The 20,526-nt window shown below is 36.0% G+C and overlaps 2 pseudogenes across 1 annotated transcript; both read left to right on the forward strand.

Annotated features, from left to right (window-relative positions):
- The first annotated feature begins 623 nt into the window (after positions 1 to 623).
- Positions 624 to 3,406, forward strand: LOC145792718 (U-box domain-containing protein 30 pseudogene; annotated as a pseudogene). The gene has a single exon (XR_014332504.1). The product of XR_014332504.1 is annotated as a U-box domain-containing protein 30 pseudogene (transcript).
- Positions 3,407 to 16,153: 12,747 nt separating this feature from the next.
- On the forward strand, positions 16,154 to 19,304 carry LOC145793372 (putative calcium-binding protein CML25 pseudogene; annotated as a pseudogene).
- The last annotated feature ends 1,222 nt before the right edge of the window (positions 19,305 to 20,526 follow it).

The raw sequence follows: 20,526 nt of genomic DNA on the forward strand, positions 1-20,526 counted from the left end.
TTTTTAACATTTTAATTAAGTTTTTTTGTTTTTTAATTTTTAGATACACCTAACATAAATCCACTTAAAAGTATAATATTTATAAAAAAAATTTTTAAAAAAATTAGTAAATACCAAAAATATAAAAATTCAATATATTTTCGTACTCTTCTATATTTATTGATTTTAAATTTTTTTTTATAAATATTCTATTTTATCTAGGTAAGATTTATCTAAAATGTAAAAAAATAAAAATATAAAAAAAAGTTCAACATTTAAAAAATTAGAATCGAATAAGGTGAACGATATTTTAATTTGATGTACTAATTATTTAATATTGGTAAAGTATAACATTGTTATATTGATTGAGAGAAGAAAAAAAAAATGAAATTACTTTTCAAAACTTAAGAATTTGGCAAGCTAAAGCTGAATTGTTGGGTTGGACCCGCCACATTGCAACCCTAGATGGTGACTAAAATTTCAGTATTAAAAAATTCGGATATTGTTTGATTTGTTAGCACTGCATGTATTAAAACCGGATATATCTGTGAATTTGGACAGCGCTGCACGTGTGGGGCACCAGCAAAACGCCCTAGTTACTGGCTATAGCCCGTAGCTCCCGGTAATCTTTTCTCTTTTGAAAAAACAAAAAGAAAAAAGAAAAAGAAAGAAATGGTAAAGAAAACAGTTGTTTGCTGTAGGGTTTTGTTTTGAGCTCCAGCCCCAAAACTAGATCAGAAGAGGAGTCCATAGACAGAGGGGATAGCTTTTCTCCTGCTTTCCTCTCTCTTTACACCCTCCTTCTTTGTGGCTTATTGTTCTTGATTTTTCAATTCTTTCATGTAATCATCTGAATCTCCTTCTTGTTATAACAATTCCCTCATTTTCCTTTGTTAATTTTAGTGTACACTGTTCATCTTTGAGTGCTTGTATTGTGATGATTTCTTCTCTCTCTCTCTCTCTCACTTTTGATTACTACTTCCTTTTGATTTCTTTTCTAATCTGGGTTTGAATGATTTCACTCTTTTTGAGCTTCAAGAGGAAGTGAGCTTTGGTATTAGAGAAGAAGATTACATGTTCATGATGTGTTAGGTCGTGATGATGGTGAAAATGAACAATTCGGATCTTTTGACCAGATAAAGAGATCAGGTAAAGCTAAAAAAAGAAAAAGGCAGTCTTGAAGAAAAGATGTCCCCTTTGATGTCTATTCTTGATTGTAATTGTCAATGAGAGAGAAATAGAGAGAGAGAGAGAGAGAGATAAAAGAGTGTGAAACTCTTCTCTTTGTAATCTTTTTTCTACCACACGCTTCATGTCCTTTTCCATGGTCGTGATGTGCCTCGAAGAATACTTCTGTTTTTTGTTGCTTGGTTCAGAGTGATTTTCAAGGGTTTGCTCTGTTTTGGGTCTTTTTTTTCCTCTCCTGATAAGTCTTTTCTTTTCCTAGTTTTGTCAACAAAAGGGTGTGTGAAAATGCCTATGTATCAGCCATTTAGTCGTCGGAGAGATGGGGATGTGAAGTGCGATGTCGGCGGTGGCGGGCACATCTTGGATCTGGAAACCGCCGTGAAAGATGGAATTTTAGGCGGCGGAGGCGGGGCTATCTGCGGCGGCGGCGCCACCGGTGAGAAACTGGATCTGAAAAAGATGATTGCAGAGCTTGATTCAATAGAGGTGCCCTGTGTCTTCATTTGCCCAATTTCTTTGGAGCCAATGCAAGATCCAGTGACTCTCTGCACTGGGCAGACCTACGAGAGATCAAACATTCTCAAATGGTTCTCTTTGGGACACTTCACTTGCCCCACCACAATGCAAGAGCTCTGGGACGATTCGGTGACCCCAAACACTACCCTTCACCATCTAATCTACAGTTGGTTTTCTCAGAAGTACTTGGCGGTGAAGAAGAGATCAGAGGATGTTCAAGGAAGGGCTTTGGAGCTTTTGGAGACTCTGAAGAAGGTTAAAGGTCAAGCCAGAGTTCAAGCACTCAAGGACCTTAGACAGGTCGTCACTGCTCATGATTCAGTGAAGAAAACAGTGGTCGACAATGGTGGAGTTGGACTAATTTCTTCATTGTTGGGTCGGTTCACTACGCACGCAGTTGGGTCCGAGGCAATTGGGATTCTTGTGAATTTGGATCTTGATTCGGATTCAAAGACGAATTTGATGCAACCTGCCAAGGTATCGTTAATGGTGGACATGTTGAATGAAGGGTCGGTTGAGACGAAGATCAATTGCACGAAATTGATCCAAATGTTGATGGCTGGGAAGGATTTCGAGTCAGAAATCGTGTCGAGTTTGAGCCTCTTGGTAGGGTTGTTGAGATTAGTTAAAGATAAGAGACACCCAAATGGAGTATTGTCAGGACTCGGATTACTCAAGATGATCTGCTCGCACGAATCGGTGAGGAATTCAGTAGTGAGCATTGGGGCTATTCCTCAGATAGTTGAGCTTTTGCCCAATTTGAATGCTGAGTGTTTAGAATTAGCCCTTCACATCCTTGAATTTTTGATAACTCTTCCAGAGGGTAGATTGGCTCTCAAGGATTGTCCCAACACCATTCCTAACGTGGTCATGTTGTTAATGAAAGTTTCAGAAAAAATCACTCAATTGGCGCTTTCGATCTTGTGGGTTGTCTGCAAGCTTGCCCCTGAAGAATGTGCACCGCTCGCCATCGATGCAGGCCTCGCTGCAAAGCTCCTACTGGTAATTCAGAGCGGTTGCAATCCCGCATTGAAGCAACGGTCAGCCGAGCTCTTGAAGCTGTGTAGTCTAAATTACACAGCTACTATCTTCATTTCCAAGTGTAAGCTTACAAGAACAATACAATGATGGGAATTAACAAGTTGTTCATATGGAAATGATGAGCTTGTGGGTTCCTGAGGTACCCTTTCTCTCTCATGTGTATATTATAGAGGAGAATGTTGATTTGATCCAATTGGTTTCACAGAGGAAGCATCATAATGTGAATTTATAGGCTAATTGTTATTATGCTTGGTAGCTATTGCCAAAGTTTTCCAATAAGCTATGCTAGTCTGTGTTCACCAACAAAGGTACCACCGCCGATGATTCGCGACCTTCAAATGGTTGTTTGAATCTGCAAGTGAGGAGAGCTGTGAATCATGATTTTGCCATGGAGTTGGGTTGGGATCTCAACATTCAAGAACTGATGGGGTAGAGAACTTGTAGGCTTGTGTTGGCACTTGTAATTATTGTTAATTTTATTAAGTTCTGTGTTACATTGATCTCAAATTTTCCATCCCTATTTCCTTCTTTCTGAAGGTTGTCTGGGGACTTTTTATAGTTTCATTTTTGTTCATTGTTCAAAGGGGTGGTTCACTTTTGTTCCCACCATTGATTGTAGAGTTTTGTAAGTTTGACCTTTCAATATAAAATCAACTTGTTCAATGAATTACCCATTTTTCAATCGACTTGATATTTGTTTCAATTTCTCAACTTTTGCCTTTGTTTGCTAGAAAGCCACAGTGCTGTGTTTTTCAATTTCGCCTGAATTTATATTTGTGAGTCATTATGAGCAGAAACATAGACCATGAGAGAGACACAGAGTGCGCTTTACCTTCCTTGTGTTTGTTTGAATAAGAGAGCTTTCTGTGTGTAGAAGCATACATCAATTGCACTTCCAGTCTTCAGGTAATAATGGGTCCAAGCTATGACAGCAACCTCAGTCACTCGCCATTGTACTATACTACTCAAAGTCATGCAGCAAATAAATGCCTTGTAAAAATTCTTTGGGAAATTCTAATACACTCGTTTAAAAAAAGATGTACTATATGTATTTTTACTTATATTATTTTATTTTTTAATTACAATCAATTTTATTCTTTAGTTATAATTTTATTTTAATTATGACTAATAAATTATTTAATTATGTCTCATATTTTGTTTAATTATAATGTATATATATATATATATATGTATATATTTAATTATAACTCAGAAAATTGTTCTTGGAATGAGACATAAAGTAATCAAAGAGCTCATTTTGGGAAGAGAATCCCAAACATATGAGAGAGAGAGAGAGAGAGAGAGAGAGAGGGAGGGGGGGGGGGTTGGGTGGGTGTGGCTTATTTGATTTTTTTTGAAATTTCTCTGAACACATCACAATTGTCATGATCTGAACCCGTTTCTAGAGGTCTGGATCATAATCGATTAGTAATCATGAGATTACTTACGACTTTGGACAGAAATCATATTACATTTAATTGTATGGGGTCAGAAGCGGAAGTAGAAATGTAAAAAATTTATCCAATGAACTTGTATATAAATGGCATAAACAAAAACATTTTGTACATTAATAACTCACACATATTCATATATCAAGAGATCTCACATGTCCAAAATCATACATATATCATAACCATACAAAAATAAAAACTTATACACAGACATGGTCAAACATGACCTTAAACATGACCAACAAAAGAAAGTAAAAGATCAAAACAAAAGAAACAAAAGCCTCTAAGAAGAGGCACCAAAGTTGACATCTCAAAACCACAAGCTTCTCCTGGGTAGACTCTAAGGTTGGGCAACCGGTTGCTCACCTACATACATATATATAAAGAGTGAGCGAAAACTTAGTAAATAATATCAAAGTAAAGGGGTTAATGAATGGGATTCGTATATAAATAAATCATACTTATACATATTACATGTGGAATATTATTCCCATTCATAACAGACTTAAGTAGATCATAACGAAGCGAAATGACCTCGGGTTTAGTCCATTATACTTGAAACATATCAAAGGGACAAAACGATATTGGGTCCAACATATTCATATTCAAAACGACCTTGGATCCAATATAATCTTTGTCAAAACGACATTTGGTCTAATATATTCTTTTTCAAAACGACCTTTGGTCTATTGAGACAAATATACTGTCACGACCCAAACCCTCCCCTATGGGTTTAAGCATCGTAACCGGCCAGTAATCCGTGATTACCGAAGGCTTGCTTAACAGTAATGACAGTAATACAGAGTAAGGGGCTGGCGAAAGCCAAAGCAGTAAATAAAAGATGTCCAATGAGCTGTGACAGTCTATATGCAAAAAGACTTTTCTGAACATATTCACATTTATAAGCAAAACATATATACACCATATGTACAAACATCCAGGTTATGGACCAAATCCCTAATTAGCACAATATAGTACAAGTCTTAAACAGTATTACAAAACAGAGACGGAAGGGTGAAACTTTGACACCCTAAAACAGCCTTAGCTCGGTCAGACTTGGAACCTCGAGGTGAGGTACAATGGTTGGCTTGGCAAAAAGGGAGTTAACCTGACGCTTCTAGCATCGATCCGGTGCCTGAACACCTACATATAAATATAAACAGTGAGCTAAAGCCCAGTGAATAACAACTATGTAAAGAGGTTAAGAATGAATGTCCTTTCAGTAATTAAACAGTCATATTAGTCATTTAGAAACCATAGCAGTCATATGTGGTACATCCAATAGCAAAATAGTACAGTAGGTCTTAACAGACCGAACAGTCAGTTGATGGCCATCATAACAGTAAACAGTAGTGGTTCCAAACATGGGAACCGACAGAGATCTCTGTGACAGTAGCAGTAACAGTAAGTTGCTAAAGATGCCACAATACAATTTACAAATAGGACAAACATTTGTTCATTAAACAGAAACGCTTAAGTAAACAGAACAGTTGATCATTTAGAAAATATTCATAATTGAACATATCTTTACAACATTTTTACTCACAGAGCACTGGGCTATAAGCAGCTAATGAGCGTTCTCGGATGCTAACCCTACACAGTTATAGAACGAACTCACACTAAGTTACACACTTGGGAATCAACAACTTAGTTCCTATCTTGACTCGGTGTGGTTCTACATCAATATCCTTATTAAGATGCCTTAAACATGGCTTAGGAATGCCTAGGATGGAAAGAGGATGCAAAGATGCACTTTAAAACATTTTTCAAAATTTTCAGAAAATAGGGGTCCCGCTCAAGCGTGGCTTTCTACGCTCGAGCGGACATGCAGACAAAGGAGCTCCGCTCGAGCGCGACTTTCCCCGCTCGAGTGGACTGCAAACTTAAGCAAAAGTACTGGATGCATGCAATTCACACTCGACGGACGCTCGACCTCCACTCGAGCGTGAGACTCAGGTCCTCGCTCGAGCGTGAACTCTCTCGCTCGAGCGTACTGCAAAACACACAAACTTTTGGGTATACGCATTTCACGCTCGAGCGTAACTCTCGCCGCTCGAGCGGAATGCATGTACTCAGGGTTCACGCTCGAGCGTGGGTCAAATTTCTAGAAAATCCAGATTGACCTCCAAACATGAAATTCAACATTCAACCATCCAAAACACATTTTTCTGGGCCTAAACTTTGAAAAACACTTGGTTTAATCTTGCATTTGGTCAAGTTTTAGAGCACTTGATTCATAAGAGTTCTTGCATGTTATGTTTTTACATAGATCATGAGAGTTTCTTTGATCTTTGAAAGTTGCTTGAGCGACGACTTGTTCACTTGAGCAATGCGGTCGAATTTTGAATTTTTCATAACGCAGTTTGAACTTCAAAACACAAGTTTAGTGCCAAAAACCTTTGCATGACATGTTCTAAAACACATAAACACCTTAAAAATTCAAAACCCACTTCAAAACACAAGTTTAGTGCCAAAAACCTTTGCATGACATGTTCTAAAACACAAAAACACCTTAAAAATTCAAAACCCACTTCAAATCTTATACTCAAAACTTCATGAATTCATCTTGCATGACCCAAATGACTTCAAGTTCTTGCCAAAATTCTCAAAACATGGAATTAAGCTTCAAAACTTCATAATTCATTAATGCATGTAAGGTATGATCCTTAATTTAAACATGGATGACAAAAATCATGCTCAAAATGATGGAGTTCAATAAAATTGTGCATGCATGTATGAATTGACTTTAAATTCATCATCTTTAGCGCATTTCTTATATTTAATCATATAATTCTATTGAATTCACATATTTGATAGCTTAATCTCACAAATTAAGGTTAAAAAACTTACCTAAGATCTTCAATTGAGCTTGTATTAGCAATTTCTTGAGTTGTTCTTTGCAATCCTTCAATCTCGTTGCCTAATCTTCAAACCAAGCTTTTCCTCTCTCTAAAATTAAGTTCTCTATCTCTAAAGCTCTTTTTCTCATATTTTTGAGTGCAAAACAATGAGCCTGATCTCATTCTTAACATATATATATATATATATATAAGGCTTAGTTAACTTAATACACTAATCAAGGGTTACACTAAGCAATTAGAGCTTAAGTCTAATCAAACAAACTTAATTAAATTGAGTTAATCTAATTAATTTTAAATTGAATCAAATGTTAATCAAACCTCCCATTAGGTTCTAAAAATTATGCCATTCACAATAAACAAACCAATTTCGATTTTTGACACCATTTAGGCTTTTAATTTTAGATCATACCAAAATCACAACATATATTCTTACGATTAACAAATATGAATCTAAGAATCATATTAAGCACATAAGTAACATTCAAATTCACACTAAGCATATAAACACATGCAAACTTAAAGGATTAAAAGCATAATACATGACGGGGTTGTCACAACAATCTCATTGGTATTTCTCCGAGTGTGTTTGTGTGTTTATATTTGGAATTTATCTGGGCATTACACATTTACTACTCTCTTGTGCATTTGATTTTCACTGCACACATTACACACTTGCATGTTGATTTCTCTAACATATTTGATTTTTTCTAAAATTTCTTTGCCATGTCGATTTTTTTTGGTCATTACACACTTGCAATCTAATTTGTATATAAGATTTTTCTATAATAAGAGAATTTACATTCTCTGCAAATTTAATCAGAGAAATTTACTTGCATGTTGATTTCTTTAGCACATTTGATTTTCTCTGAAATTGTTTTGCAAATGTAGTAAGGGAAATTTACATTCTCTGTAAATGTAGTCAGAAAAATTTACTTATATGTTGATTTCTCCGACACATATGATTTTCTCTAAAATTTCCTTGAGATGTTGATATTCTTTGGCCGTTACACACTTGCAATCTGACTTGCATATAAAATTTCTTTACAAATGTAGTTAGAGAAATTTACATTCCCTGCAAATGTAGTCAAAGAAATTTACTTGTATATTGATTTATTTGACACATCTGATTTTCTTTGAAATTTCTTTATAAATGTAGTCAATAAACCCACTTTCTCTCTTTACCATTTGATGCACCATTCAAAACCTATAACCCAAGAGTAATGAACTTCTTGAATAACAATAGAACCCGGGGGCATAGAGAAATCTCAGAAGGTCCTTTAAATTCCTGTGTAGGTCCTCCAAATTTTGCCAAATCTTTGAGTTTATTGTTGTCCATAATCACCAATTCCCTAGTCTTTAGCAGATAAATCAAGGACCCAACCTCATGGTAGCGAACGAGGTAGACGGTGTGAGCGTGGCTGCGAAGGTGGCATAGGGGGGTTCGGGACATGGTGTTGAAGACATGGATAAGGCCAAAGTGGGAGCCAACGACAATGAAGTGGCCGTTGGAGTAGAAGGAGGCGGGGGTGGCGGTGTTGGAGAATAAGGAGATGGTAGATTTAGGTTCTAGGGTTTGGGAAGAGAGAGATCAGAGAAATGGTTGAGAGAGAAAAGATAAACCCAAATCTATAGAGAAAGAGAGAGAAGAGAGACGAATGAGGGTAAATTTCATATATTTTTTTTTTTAATAAAATAAAAACAAAGGGTATGAGGGACCTTAACTAACCAAAAAAAAAAAAAAAATTTGTAGACCTCTCCTACTACTCAAAGTTGAAGAGAGATGTTAGGCCAATTTTTTCAATTAAGGCCTTGTTTGGAGTACTTTAAAAAAGCTAAAAAATTTAAAAGTCACTATCCAATTTAAGTCACATCATCTTATTTAAATCACATCACATCTCTACCACATCACTTTAAACTCAACCCATACCTAAGCATATTTCATAAAAAATAAAAAAGTGTACTTATTTAGATCATGCCAAACCACCCCTAAATATTGACATATGTCTAATTAGTCTTAATTTAATATTACATAAATAGTCAAATCACAAGTTTTCAGGTGTCAAAACGATGCAGTTTTCAAGATGATAAGCTTTTGGCTAATAAAATTAAGCCACTTATCATATTGAGGGTGTCAAGCTAATGAAATTATGACACACTATTAAATAATATTTTGATATTTATCTCTACATAAATTAGAAATAATTATCAAAAAAATTGAAGTCTATTAAGACTTTCCTCCACTCATGTCTATAAATAGGGGTGATCTCTAATAAAATTATATACACAATTTTACATACACAAAATCAATTTGTAGAGACAAAATTTTACATCAAATAAGAACAAGCCGCATAAGATCAAAGCTCCAAAGCCCGAAAGGTTTTTTCACTGAGGCTTATAAATCTCCATAAGCCATAAAGCTTGGAGATTCAACTCAAACTTCTTTTAATTTGGAAATAAGTTGTCTGGCTCTTAAATCAAAATCCTATAAATTGGAATATACTTCGCGGAGATTTTCCCGTTCAATTCAGGAATCAATTTTTAATGAGAAAAATTAGAGAATTTTCTTTGATTATAAATTTTATTAGAGATTCTACCCACATTATTTTAAATTAATAAATTTATATTTGTTATAATAATTTTTTGTCTTCATTTTTTCAAATAAGAAATTTGTGTGTATAATTATTATCTCTTTTATATAAAAATGTATATTTTATGTTGTTTATTTTTCTGTTTTTGTACCATACACATTAATTTTAATCCATTTAATTTTATTAAAAGAGAGGTCACTTTAATTATATTAAAACTATAATGCATGTAATATTTTTTGAAAAAATTGCCTTTAAATGAAACAGTGATAAAAAAATTATATTTTTATGATAGTACAACTCTACTGTGTAGATAATACAAATTTATTTATGTGTTTAATATAACTCTTTTTATATATCAAAATTGCACTATTTTTTTTTATTTATAATATAATTATTTTATAATTGTCTTATGTATTTGTAATTTTTTTTTTTATTTTCTTAAAACATGAAAGGTCGGTATAATAACCTAAAAAAAATGCTTGGCAGAAATGAGTGCACACGTACCTGACTGAAAAAGAAGCAGATGGAAAAGAAGGTATTGTAAAGAGAGGGAGAGAGAGAACTGACACTTTGCGTTGCCTTAAAAGCATAGTAGGGCACAAGGTTGTCTTGTAGGCATTGGCACTTTGGGATCTTTGACCGAGAGTGGCAGATCCATTAAACAGATTGTGATACCTTGCAAAATAGCTCAGTGGCTTATAGTTGATGCAGCGGAATAAATCATGCGAGACTAGATATCGTTTTAATAGATAAGAATTCTTGAATTTACAAGAATAATCTTGAATTCACAAGAAAGATAAAAGAAAATTCTTAAAAATATTATTGAATGAATGAAAATTATATATGCTTGTAGGCTTATTTATAATAGACTATACCTAATACTTGTAGGAAAAGTAATTCCAAAATAAACTAGGAAACTTAAATATACACAAATTAAGAAACCTAAGAGAACTAAGAAACCTAAGAGACTAAAATTCTAAGCTATTTAAAATCCTAGTCAAAAACCTAATTCTAAATAATAAAATTAAGAAATATAAAAATTATAGAATTTTGTTCTACATCTTTTTTCTTGCCTTTTGTCAGTCCAATTGTTCCAAGAAGTTTTCGCCTACTTGTTCTACATCAGTCCCTTCTTCTTGGAGAGAACTCGACCTCGAGTTCGATTCTGGATAGAGGGGTTCTTCAGCATAATACTCATATAAATCAGCTACATTAAAAGTCTTGAAAATTTTCATGTCATCTGGTAGCTCAATCACATAAGCATTGTCATTGATTTTTTTTAACACCCTATATGGACCATACTTGCGAGGCTTCAATTTGTTGTATGTGCCAACTGGAAATCTGTCTTTGCGCAAAAACACCATTACTGGATCTCCTTCCTTGAATAGTTTGGAGCGCCGATAGTTGTCTGCAGCTGCCTTATATTTGGTATTTGTTTCCTCCAGCTTCTGTCGTACTTCTTCTTGTATTTGGGCTTGTTTGGCCATGGTTTCGGCGGCAGTACTCACTCCTGGACCCCGAGGCCAACGGAGCAAATCAACTGCATATTTTGGAGGCGTGACATACACCAGAGAGAATGGTGACTTTCCTGTGGCACTGTGAACTGCGCTATTATATGCAAATTCTGCTTGAGGCAAAGCAAGATCCCATTGTTTTGATTTGTCTCCACAAATGTTGCAAACCAAATTGCCCAAAGTCCTATTAGTCACCTCTGTTTGACCATCTGTTTGAGGATGCGCGGTTGAACTACGATTCAAGGCTGTGTTAAATATCTTCCACAAAGTCACCTAGAAGTGGCTAAGGAACTTGACATCACGATCTGAGGTAATGGATTGAGGGACTCCATGCAAACGAACTACTTCTCGAAAGAATAATCGAGCCACATGAGAGGCGTCTGAAGTCTTTCGACAAGGAATAAAATGCGCTATCTTTGAAAACCTGTCAACTACTACGAACACAGAATCAACTCTACGTTGGGTACGAGGGAGTCCCAACACAAAGTCCATCGACCAGTCTTCCCATATGTTGTTAGGAACAGGTAGCGGCATATAGAGGCCAGTATTCTGAGACTGCCCTTTGGATACTTGACAAATGTAGCACTTCCTTACAAAATTACCAACATCTCGCTTCAACTGAGGCCAGAAATATTGTTCTTACATACTTACGATAGTCTTGTCCCTGCCCAAATGTCCACTTAAGCCACTACCATGGAGATCTCGAATTAGTTTCTCTCGTAAAGAGCTACGGGGAATGCATAAGCGATTTCCTCGAAATAGATAGGCATCAGTGATGTGGAAATCAGTTACTGGTTGTCTTTGAATACACTTTGCCCATATCTCCTTGAAGTCATCATCATCAGGATAAAGTTCTTTCAGGAACTCAAAACCCACAATCTCATGTGTCAACGTGACTGATAAACTAGCCTGTCGACTCAAGGCATCCGCAACTCGATTCAAAACCCCTGATTTGTGGCGAATAGTAAAAGAAAATTTCTGAAGGAAAGTAGACCATCTTATATGCATGTTATCTAGGTGCTTCTGGCTGTTGATAAACTTTAAGGCTTGATGATCAGTATACAACACAAACTCTCTCTGTATCAGGTAATGTTCCCAATACTTCAAAGCTCGAACCACTGCATAAAATTCTTGGTCGTAAGTGCTCCACTTTTGCCGAGCTTCACTTAATTTTTCACTGAAAAAGGCCACTGGTTTATGTTCTTGAGATAGGACAGCCCCAATGCCCACACCACTGGCATCACACTCTATCTCAAAAATCTTCTCAAAACTGGGCAAAGCTAGTACTGGTGCAGTGTACAACTTCTCTTTGATCAGCAAGAAGCTCTCTTCTGCATCATCATCCCACAGGAATTTTCTTTTCTTCATGCACTCTGTTATTGGTGCCATAATAGTGCTGAAACTTCGAATGAAATGCCTATAAAACGTAGCCAACCCATGGAAACTCCGAACATCACTAACAGTCTTGGGTGTTGGCCACTCTTGGATGGCTCGAACCTTCTCTTGATCCACATGAATGCCATCTGAACTAACCACATAACCCAAGAACAGCAAACTACTTGTAAGGAAACTGCACTTCTTAAGATTAATGTACAACTTGCTTACCCCCAGTGCTGTCAACACCTCTCGTAAATAGGACATGTGGTCCTCTTCAGATTTATTGTAGATTAATATGTCATCAAAATAAACCACGACAAATTTCCCAGTGAAAGGTCGTAATACTTGATGCATTACTCGCATGAAGGTGTTAGGAGCATTAGAAAGGCCGAATGGCATAACCAACCATTCATACAAACCATCCTTAGTCTTGAATGCTGTTTTCCATTCATCCCCAGGACGGATTCGAATTTGATGGTACCCACTTCTCAGATCGATCTTTGAAAACCACTTTGATCCTTCCAGCATATCCAATATATCATTTAGTCTGGGAATGGGAAATCTATACTTGATGGTAATCTTGTTGATGGCTCTGCTGTCTACACACATTCGCCAACTTCTATCTTTCTTTGGCGTTAATAATGCCGGAACAGCACATGGACTTAGGCTTTCACGAATAAGTCCCTTTCGCAACAATTCTTCAACTTTCTCCCGTAGGATCTCACTCTCTTTTGGACTCATCCTATAGTGTGGTAGGTTTGGCAGACTTGCTCCTGGTATGAAATCAATCTGATGTTGAATGTCCCTCATGGGTGGAAGTTCATCTGGCAACTCGTCAGCAGTAAGCTCTTGGAATTCCTCCAACAATGGTTGAATTTTCTGAGGGATTAGTGTGACTGTGTTCTCCTTGGCCATAGGTACCATTGTTTTCACAACCATAGCATATAACTCTTGTGAAGTTTTCGCATCTGCCACAAACTCGGCCTCTGAATTGGTTATAGTGAGGAAAGACTTCGCTTCGACTTTCGGAGGCACTTTGTGTTGCTTTAAGGGACTCATAGCAATTTTATGAGACCCCCAATTGAACACATAAGTGTTGTCTCGCCCTCTAAATGTAATATCCACATCAAATTGCCAAGGTCTTCCAAGTAATACATGACTAGCATCCATATCAACCACATCACATAATACATCAAATTTATAATGTTTACCAATAGAAATAGATACCTTACATACTTCAGTTATCTTGACAGTAGGTCATTTTTTGATCCAGCCAATACTGTAGGGAGAGGGGTGTGGTTCAGGAGACAAGTTCAGGTGTGTTACCAATCGTTTAGCCACAAAATTTTCATAACTTCCATTGTCCACAATAAGGTCACACACCTTTTGGTTTATGGTACAACAAGAGCAAAAAATACTGTGACGTTAACTGAGGTCCTCAGCTTTTGGTGTAAATAGAACCCTTTGAACTACACAGTTGACTCATTCTCCTTCTTCTCTAGCGAGTTCAGCACCTTCATACCGATCACCCTTATATTCTGCATCTCCATTATCTCCAATTTCATCTTCTTCTTCAACTAAATTAGCAGTCCTTCTTTCTAGGCAGACATTAGAGCGATGGCCAGGCGTACCACATCTATAACACTTATCCGTTGTTGGTTTGGCATAAGGATTTGTGTTTCGAGATGCCTCTCTACTACTTGATCCAGTCATCTGGTTTCCTCCTCCACCAGCAGTACCCCTCTGCTGATTTACTGGAACTGTTGGTTGGGCAGCCCCTTTTCCTTTTTCCCTAATGGGAAACGATGAATCAGGAAGGTTCCGACGATATCCAGAATAGGTTGTCTTGCGCTCCATTAGCTCGGCTTTGAGAGCCATATTATGTGCTTCATCCACAGTCCACACTACTGATAGCCCCATCTTCTCCCGAATGGATAATTTTAACCCATTGAGATATCGGTCTACACGCTGTCCTTCGGTCTCATTCAGATTATTGCGATCTGAAAGTCGGCAAAATTCAGTTGTATAGTCAAATACAGATCGGCTTCCTCGGTTGCAATTTTGGTACAACTGAAACAAGTGTTAATCATAATCTGGTGGTAAAAATCTGTCTTGGAGGAGTTGTTTCATCCGACGCCAAGTCCGTACAGATTCTTTTCCTTGTCGATGCCTATTTTTCTGCAATTGATCCCACCATACCACAGCACCTCCTTTTAGTTTGTACGCTACCAATTTCACCATCTTTGATTCTGGAACATCCATCATCTCAAAAAATCGCTCCACCTTTGAAAGCCAGTCAAGAAAATCCTCAATATGTAGATTTCCATTGAACTGGGGAACATCTATCTTCATTCGGTATTCATCGAACCCTTGTTGTTGTTGTCTTCGGGGTTGATAGTTGGCTGGAAGTGGTTCAAACTCTGGCTCAGACTCCTCCTCACTATCAGATGGACAACGAAGGGGACGTCTAGGAGCATTCTGAACAGGTTGACCTCGGGCAAATCATTCGGTGCGCACTCTATTCTGGTTAATAGGTTGGCCTTGGGCAACTCCCTCAGCACGAACCCTATCAACCACTGGTGGCCTGTTGTTAGCATTGAGATTCAGGCCAATAAGCAGATCACGAATTTCGTTCAACTGCTCTTGTTGTTTCTCATATGCTACCCACAGGGCCTCGACCCCCGATCACTGCTAGTAGGGTTTGCATGATCTACTCTGTCTTGTGCCATTGAGCCAGATGAATCCTCGCTTTGATACCACTTGACGCAGCGGAATAAATCACGCGAGACTAGATATCGTTCTAGTAGATGAGAATTCTTAAATCCACAAGAACAACCTTGAATCCACAAGGAAGATAGAAGAAAGCTCTTAAAAATATTATTGAATGAATGAAATTACATATGTTTGTAGGCTTATTTATAATAGACTATACCTAATACTTGTAGGAAAAGTGATTCCAAAATAAACTAGGAAACTTAAATCAACACAAATTAAGAAACCTAAGAGAACTAAGAAACCTAAGAGACTAAAATTCTAAGCTATTTAAAATCCTAGTCAAAAACCTAATTCTAAATAATAAAATAAAGAAATATAAAAATTATAGAATTTTGTTCTACATCTTTTTTCTTGCCTTTTGTCGGTCCAATTGTTCCAAGAAGTTTTCAGCTACTTGTTCTACATCAATAGTTGAAGCCATTCAAAGCTAAGCTTATCAGAGCAGCTCTACGAGGGCGGTTTTGCCAAATCACATTTTGGGTTGTCACCTACGAGAGGCTCTAATGTAACCTAAGTAGGGCTGTTATTTTCGACCTTTTTAATTTGGTCTCTACATTTTTTTTGAACCTTCACTAAACAAATGAAGTTTATTTATTTATTTTTTTAAATTCCAATCTTAATACCAACGATGTCCGTAACTCCAAATCCTAACCCTAACCTTAAATCCCATCTACATGAACTCCAACAACTTCTGCCACTATTTCCAGTGGCCATTGATGACAACGGCTTGCTCCGGTTACACCCTCCACTACGGCACATCGCTACCAACCTCCGTTGCCACCTCCTTCTTCACTCTCCATTGTTGCATTGTTTGATTCAATTCATTCACAAACCAATCCGAAAAACAAAAAACAAAAAACAAAATGGGTTTTCCAAAACTGTTCAATTGAAAGAAGAAACTAATCTCCGCATCTTTGATCCCCTCTTTCTTGGGCTCACGATCCTCCTCTCTCAACTCTCGTGCCCAGATCAAAGAAGAAATCAAGCAAGTCTTCAAGAAATTCGACGTTAATAGCAATGAAAAGATCTCATTGTCAGAACTCGGTTCGATCCTTGGCAGCTTTGGTCACATCGCCACGGACGAGGAGCTCTAGATGATGATCAAGCAGATCGATGACAACAATGATGAATGCATCGATCTCAGCAAGTTTATCGAACTCAACACCAAAGACATTGATTCCGATGAGGTTTTGGAGAATCTCGCCGAGGCTTTCTCTATGTTTGATATCGATAAGAATGGATTGATCTCTGCCGTGCAATTGATCAATATGCTTCAGAGCCTCGACAAGGAATGCTCGATCAACGAGTGTAAGAAGATGATCAGTGGTGTTGATTGTGATGACGATGGAATGATCAGTTTTGAGATGATGAAGATGAAGAAGATGAAGAAGAAGAAGAGGAGGAGGGAGACGATGTGGAGGCATTGGAATGGTTGCCGAAGGAGGCTACTAGCCAGAGTGGAGGTGGAGGCGGAGGCAGAGGTGGAGGTGGAGGTGGGGTTGGGGTTGGGGTTGGGATTGGGGTTAGGCTTAGGGTTGGGGTTGGAAGGATAGAGATGAGGTCAAAAATGGAAATTGATGTTGGGGCAAAATTGTAATAAAAAAAAATAAAAGAGTAGGGGGTCCAAAGAAATCAAGTATGTGACAATAGTAACACTTGTTCCAAAACATTGATTAAGAACCTTATCTATCAATTTTTTCTTTTTTCTTTTTTTTTTAAAATTTTAAAATGTCGTTCTATCCTAAAATTAAATTACTAAAATAGATATTCACTTAAATCCCTAACCCTAACAACATTCTTATCCCTTTTCTAGCCATTTCCCTAGCCACTTGCCACCTCTTGCCTCCCTATATTCGTTTGTCGCTGCCACTTCCTTCTTCGCCACTGTTGTATTCCTATTGTCGTCACCGCGAACATCTAGGGTTTTGGATCTAGGATTTTAAAATAAGAAGAAATGTGGGTGAAGGTGTCAAGACGGAGATCAAAATAAGGATTGATGGACAACGGTGCGATTTGTAAAGAGAGTGAATTGTTTGTGACGGTGACAGCGAGAGGAGGCTAACCAAAGAGATAATGGAGGTGGAGAGAGGCTAACCGAAACAAAGGAAGAAGTGAGGTGGTTGGTGATGGTAATGGCAACAGGAGGGTTGGTCGGAGGTGGAAGAGGCTGCTGGAGCTAGGGTTTGGGTTAGAGCCCAGTTGGGGTGATGAGGGATATGATTGGGATTATTGGGGTGTTCAAAGTGCAAAAGAAAAAATTTAAATTTAGGCTTGGGGTGTCCTAAGAATTGGGGTGCTCAACCAAATTCTCAGGGTGATTTTAGAGCTATTAAATCTATATTACAATAATATCCTTAAATAAAAAGATCATTAAGAAAAATATGGATATGTATTATACCAATTAAAAGAATTCATTTATGAAAACATAAATCACTCTTTACACACAATCATCTATAGATATATACAAACACTGTATTTCTTTATTATCTTTCAACTTTGACCATTTTCAACATTATAATCTAGCACACTACACTCATGATATCATTCATTATCAATTAGCACACCTTATTCTCTTCTTCAGTATACTGATTTTCTAAACTCAAAACATTATTACCTTCAAAGATTTAGGGTTTAAGAATATTGAAATCAATTAGTTTTGAAGATTTGCACACCATGAATGACACTCAGATTGTTGGTTTGGAATAGTGCAATAATGAAAATGTCAATTTACTACTTACAATGACCTTTTGGTTTTTTTTTTTTTTTTTCATTCATATAATCACTAGGAAGATGACTTTGTTCATCATGTGTTCAGATTATAAGAGTTGAACGTTTACCCATTATTTGATTATTTATATTTGAACAAAACTATTTTGTTCAAATTACTAAAGTTGACCAACTATTGAATGTTTATACATAAAAAATTGAACATTTTGAATTCATTCCTTAAAAGAAAAAAGGGAGATTTAATCAAAATCCCCTCATAATAAAACTTTAATGCATTAAAGTCAAGTACAAAAAGTTTTCTTTGAAAAGTCCAACACACACCATTATTACCAAAATATCGTTAGTTAATTTTATATTTCAAATTTTAAAATGATATAACTTTTGATCTAGATGTCGGTTTAATAAAATCAAGATCTATCAAATAAAATCTAGGTTGACTATGAAATTCTTAAAAAAATAATAAATAAAAAAAAATACTGTCGTAATTGACGTAAACAGTAAAGTTTTACTTTGTTTCATAGTAAAATTTTACTTTGATTCATAGTAAAATTTTACTATTAATGTTAGTTTCAATAGGAACAAAAATTAAGATTTTTTTTTTTTAAAGAATTTCATAGCCAACATAGATCTTGTTTAATAGATATTGACGAGAGAATTTTTCAACTACTAATTTTATTAAAAACCAATATACAAATCAAAAGTTATATCATTTTAAAGTTTGAAACATAAAAGTAGTTATTAAGGGTAAGATTGTTTACAAAAAATAAAATAAAATAGAAACAAATTTGTTAGTCTTTGATGAAAGAGACACTTCTTCTTCAGGGGACTTACAAATTAAAAAAGTTTGGACTGTTCTTTTCACTTTAAAAAGGACTAATAAGGGACTTTTGGCCAAATATTCCTAAAAGAATATTAAACTTTTATTATTTTTTAAATATAAATTTTTGAACGTATTAAGTTTGTTCCATTCTGTATTCATGAAATTATTTTTTTATTAATTTTTTTTTGCAGAATTTTGTACCGACTCAATGTTTTAACTAATTGTTGTTGACTACACAAGTTAATTTGTTACTAAAGAGGTACATTCATGTTTCAAGACAATATAAACGGATAGCTTTTTTTTTTATTATTTTGTTTTTTATTTTGGAAATGTACTAAACTTGTTTTCCTATTAAATGTAGGTTTTCAAAAGTAAAGAAGCATTACTCAGTTGGGTACGAGAAGTTGAGAAATGGTTTTGTGTTGTGTTCAAGACTTGGAACTATGGTAGCAGTTGTACAAGACTAAGGATATATCTTAAATATGTTCAACAGAATAAAAATAAATATGCAATAAATGTTCAACATAGTAAGTATGAACGAGTAAAAGTTGTTCAACATATAAAGTATGAACTTATTAATTTTATTCAACATAAATATTTTGAACATATTCAATTTGTTCAATTTTTTTTTTTTTGGTACGATAACATTATGTTCCAGACAACCAGTTGTAGACAACCTATTTTTGACTGGCCTTAAAACTTATGCGTTCTATGAAGAGCTGCCAATGATGAAAGCAAAGATCGTTTCGAGCACAAGTCAGGGATGAAAAGAGACAAACATTCCTACACATGTATTGACCAAATAGTTTTCTTCTAGACCTTCAAACCTATTTTTCAAAGTGATTTTTTAGGCGAGTGGTACCTTCTCATTTGTTTTGGTCATTCCTAGCGTTGTGTTTATGAAAAGTGTTGAGCTACTTTTCATAAAAGAGAGCTTAGAAAGTCAGAATGAATGAAAAGATGGGGAAACCTTTTGAGAAAAATGGTCGGATATCTCTTGGTCAGCCAGACAATTTTTTAGAAACATGACAGACAACTTTAGTCCGAATAAGCACATTCGGATAACATCTATCTGGATAAGCACATCTGGACCCTTTCTTGCTTTGACGGACCTTTTTTAAGAAAACACGACAGACTACTGTTGGTCGGCTATACAACTTTTGTCTGGCAAAAACCTATTGACGTCAGCCAAACAAATTTCTCATGAAGTGTCCCCCAGCATCTTAGAATATGCCGTATGGATCCTTGGGGACAAAATAGCATATTCTAAGCACCCCAAGCCTATATAAACCATATTCTTGGAGAGATTGATGAATTTAGTTGGCTAGTTCATTAGTTGATTTGAACATTGAGCTTTATACATATTCTATATACCTACACGCTTGGACGATCTTCTTCATTTCTTAACTTGGAGATTTAGAGCTAAAGATCTTCATCTGCTTGAGGGAGCTTGGATTGAATCTTGTGACCTGCTTAGGCCTTATCTCTGCTAGTTTTAGAGGTAATTCCTACTTCCATTTTAGATTTCTCGCACCTCCTATCTCTTTCCCTTTTCTTTTTTTTTTTTAAATTTTTTTATAAGAAATTTTCTTGAGATCTTGAGATCATTGTTGGGTTGTTATTAATAGCTTAGTTGGATTCTCTTCTTCCACATCTTTCTGTAGTAATTTGAGGCCTGTATAAAGACTT

Source organism: Camellia sinensis, chromosome 6, assembly GCF_055761805.1.
Source record: "Camellia sinensis isolate YWXY chromosome 6, ASM5576180v1, whole genome shotgun sequence".
In the NCBI taxonomy this organism is placed as follows: Eukaryota; Viridiplantae; Streptophyta; class Magnoliopsida; order Ericales; family Theaceae; genus Camellia; species Camellia sinensis.